Source organism: Schistocerca cancellata, chromosome 9 (genome assembly GCF_023864275.1).
Source record: "Schistocerca cancellata isolate TAMUIC-IGC-003103 chromosome 9, iqSchCanc2.1, whole genome shotgun sequence".
Classification (NCBI taxonomy): Eukaryota; Metazoa; Arthropoda; class Insecta; order Orthoptera; family Acrididae; genus Schistocerca; species Schistocerca cancellata.
In genome coordinates, this window is record NC_064634.1 from 88,968,051 (window position 1) to 88,972,812 (window position 4,762).

A 4,762-nucleotide genomic window follows, 5' to 3' on the forward strand; every position below is an offset into this window, starting at 1 on the left:
GAAGACACTCCCCCCCCCCCCCCCCCGCTGCCATCTTGCACTCAAGCTTGTAACGTGTATTCATTTTGTATAAGGTTCTGGTGGGTAAAGCTATTTTGTGATCGCGCACGTATCTTACTGTCTTCTCAAGACCAGGAAACAAACATTCTACATAGCTATTAATTTTGGCCCTGTAATACCGCTAATGTTAGGTGTGTATTGTCTCAAATTAATTAGAAATTCAGCTGTGACATAACAAGAATGCACAAATGATAGAAATGAGAGTTTGTGATTCTTTCTAAAATCACATTACCTCTACCCTTTGCATTCTTCATTTAATTTATCACTGCTTTCACGGTTCAAGTGATACACAACAAGCAAGTTCAGTTACTTTGATCTCTCAACAAAATGATTAACATTTAGACATTGAATATGTGATAGTTAAATCTTTATACATGAGAATCTTACAACTAGCAAAACAATAAAATCTTCATCAGTGAAAATTACATCTGCATTGTCGTAGCTGTTCAATGGACACAGTTCATGGAGAATGAAATTTTATCTTTTATACTAATCAAACTTTCATGTACCCAATGGAAAGTATGTTAGTATTCAACTCTTGAAATTCTATATTCAAAGCATACGTAGATTGGAGTGATCAAACTTTCGACTCAACATTTCATGTCGCCTAATGCCCGTTGGTACCTTAACAATCGGGAACTGCGGCGGCGGTGCCTCTGTGCTGGGTTTGAAACGCTAATTCCCTACTCTGGACTTGACTGAATCACTCAGGCTCAACTTTCCTGCGTTCCGCAGAACGTTAAATTTTCCCTAGTCGAAATAATGGCTGTTGCACACTTGCTAAGGGATGGAGTGACGTGCACAATGCTCTGCCCACAACAATTCCTGCCAGAATATGAACTACCGCTTTACAACGATATGTGAAGCGTGTCGCCCTCACTTCGCAGACATAAAAGTCTCAACATCTTATCTGTTTTTCCACACATAGGTTGGTTGGTTGGTTGTGGGAATAGACCAAACAGCGAGGTCATCGGTCTCATCGGATTAGGGAAGGATGGGGAAGGAAGGCGGCCGTGCCCTTTCAAAGGAACCATCCCAGCATTTGCCTGGAGCGATTTAGGGAAATCACGGAAAACCTAAATCAGGATGGCCGGACGCGGGATTGAACCGTCGTCCTCCCGAATGTGAGTCCAGTGTGCTACCACTGCGTCACCTCGCTCGGTCCACACACAGGTGTGGCTGGCTGCGAGACAAGAGAGCTCTGTTAATTTAGTTCTCGAAAATGCTTTTATATGACGTGACTCTCCCCACTGTGTGTCTCCTATGTCACAGAGCATGGCTTCAGCCAACCGCTTTCCTCATTATAGGTGAATTTTTATTTTTCTTGCCGGGTCGCCGCTAGCCTTAATGCTGTCTCGCCACTTACCCATGGTCTCAGCTGTGTTTATTTAAAAGGTATTACATCGTTCTCTCCTTATTTCTTTCTGCGCTGCAACTGGGCCATCTTTTGTTAATGTTAATTTAGTTTCCCAGTGCCATTAGCGACGTGCGGAGTCCGCCTACTAACTGCATTCACTTTATCTCATTTACGCATGCCCCTGTCGTTATAAGGGTAGATATTGTTTTCTTATTCGGTACATGAGATTATTACAACTGCTTCCTGTTAACAACATAGAGTTATTTTCTGCGGGTTTTATTCTGTATTGTAATTATGAAGCTCATGTAAGGTCTGACAAATGTGGATGCTTTACACGTTTTTCATTTCTCTGTTGTACCCGCAGCGGAGTAGGCTCATGGACACGCGCCCCTTTCTTTTACGCACTATGCGAGTGCACTCCGACCGCTCCCCCAAACTCTACCATCCACTCTTCTTCGGCTTCTACCCTCCATTTGGGTGCTTCTTCCCAGTAATGGTGCCGGAGACACGGTGGCCAGGCCTCGCGTTTTGCCTACTGGCCGCTGTGCCTCCACGCCCATATGAAGAGCAGGGGGATGCCAGCAAGTCTTCTCGTGTCCCTGCCTTCTTCCCTCTTTGTCTACGGCCTCACAACCCTTAGCTTACTATCAGTAGTATTGCTATTATTTTTTCCATACCTTGTTAATAAATATTTTAGCACGCCTTATTCCAGTGTAAAGTCTTACACCGGTACCGCTGTAATGAAGACCTTTATGCTGTATTTATGCTTGTACAAATAAAGATATTTGTTTACTTAAACCATAACTTGCTTAAAAAAAGAAGAAAAGAGCTTCATTAGAATAAAAATAAAATAATTAAAAAATAGTGCTATCGTCTTTGATTATCAATCAAAACGTCCTCAGTCCCGGGTTCGAAACCCACAACCGCTTAAAATTTTGATTAATAATCAGCACTGTTGGCCGAGGATTCAGTCATAAAAAGTCACCCTCGTTCTGCCAACGGCCTTGTCCAAGACAACGGAGGGACAGACAGAGATTCAGGACACTCTCTTGTCCTTGGGGATGGAAACTGCCCTTAAAGGCGGAAGAATCAGCAATGATAAATGACATGAGGATGTAGAAGGCAGTGGAAACCACTACATTAAAGACACACAGCGTGTATCCACAGATGCTGTGGCCAGTAATTAAAAAAGTGTCATTATGATCTCTCCATTCGCAAAAGATTCCTGAGTAGTCCTCCATTCGGATCTCCGGGAGGGGACTGCCAATGGGGAGTTGATCATGAGAAAAAGATTGAATAACCAACGAAAGGATATCATTATACGAGACGGGGCGTGGAATGTCAGAAGTTTGAACGTGTTAGTGAAGCTAGAAAATTTGAAAAGGAAAATGCGAAGGCTCAATCTAGATAAAGTAGGGGTCAGTGAAATGATATGGAAAGAAGACAAGGATTTACAGTCTGATTAGTATAGGGTAATATTGACAGCAGAAGGAAATGGTATAACGGGAGTAGGGTTCGCTATGAATGCGAAGATAGGGAAGAGACTGTGTTACTGTGATCAGTTCATTGCCAGGATTGTTGTTATAGGAATCAACAGCGAACCAACACCGACAAAAGTAGTTCAGGTATACATGCCGACGTCGCAAGCTGAAGATGAAGAGATAGAAAAAGTGTATTAGGATATTGAAAGGTAATACATTATGTGAAGGGAGATGAAAATCTAATAGTCACGGTTGACTGGAATGAAGTTGTAGTGGAATGAGTAAGAGAAACGGTTACGGGAGAATATGAGCTTGGGACAAGGAATGAGAGAAGAGAAAGGCTAATTTTCTGTAACGAGTTTCAGCTGGTAGTAGCGAATACTCTGTTCAAGAATCATAAGAGGAGGATGTATACTTGGAAAAGGCCAGATGATACGGGAAGATGTCAGTTAGATTACCTCATGGTCAGACAGAGATTCCGATATCAGATATTGGATTGTAAGGCATACCCAGCAACAGATATTCGGATCACAATATAGTGGTGATGAAGAGCAGGCTAAAGACATTAGTCAGTAAGAATCAATACGCAAAGACGTGGCATACGGATGTCCTAGGGAATGACGATATACGCTTTAAGTTCTCTAAGACTACAGATACAGTAATAAGGAGTAGCTCAGTGGACAGCACAGTTGAAGAGTAATCTAAAACGGGCAATCGCAGATGTTGGAAAGAAAAATTTAGGTAGAAAGAAGGTAACTGTAAAGAAATCATGAGTAACAGAAGAAATATTTAGGTTGGTCGATGGAGAAAGGAAGCACAAAAGTGTTCAGGGAAATTTAAAAACACAAAGTGAAGGAGAGCTAGACTAAAAGGCTGCGTGAAACATTTGAAGAAAGATTCTAGTCTTCCGCGGGTGAATCTCGAGTGTCAATTGGCCGAACAAGATTGCCACTACCCTCCACGCATCCTAACCCCAACCGATTAAAATTCACTTAAGTCTTGAACCGACTGTCGGATTTAGATGCAGATTGTTTCAATAAATCTACACAGCGTATAATTATTACATGTCCTACAACAAATTAATATTTTCCTCAAATCATGAGATTATGTGGCTTTGAAAGAAGTTGGACAGGGACACAGCATATCTCAGATTAACTAATATCATAAGCAGTAGAAGCAAAAGTTGTAGTAGGTCAGAGAATATTTAAAAGAAACGATACTCTAATAATTATTGGAAACGGAATCGTTCTGGTAGGTAAAGGAAATGAGACACTTAAAGTAGTAAAGGAGTTTTGCTATTTGGGGAGCAACATAACTGATGATGGTCGAAGTAGAGCGGATATAAAATGTAGACTGGCAATGGCACGGAAAGCGTTTCTGAAGAAGAGAAATTTGTTAACATCGAGTATTGATTTAAGTCTCAGGAAGTCGTTTCTGAAAGTATTTGTATGGATTGTAGCCATGTACGGAAGTGAAACGTGGACGATAAATAGTTTGGCTGGAAGAGAATAGAAGCTTTCGAAATGTGGTGCTACAGAAGAATGCTGGAGATTAGATGGGTAAATCACGTAACTAATGATGAAGTATTAAATAGAATTGGGGAGAAGAGGAGTTTCTGGCACAGATTGACAAGAAGAAGGGACCGGTTGATAGGACATGTTCTGAGGCATCAAGGGATCACAAATTTAACATTGGAGGGCAGCGTGGAGGGTAAAAATCGTAGAGGGAGACCAAGAGATGAATACACTAAGCAGATTCAGAAGGATGTGGGTTGCAGTAAGTACTGGGAGATGAAGAAGCTTGCACAGGATAGGGTAGCATGGAGAGCTGCATCAAATCAGTCTCAGGACTGAAGACCACAACA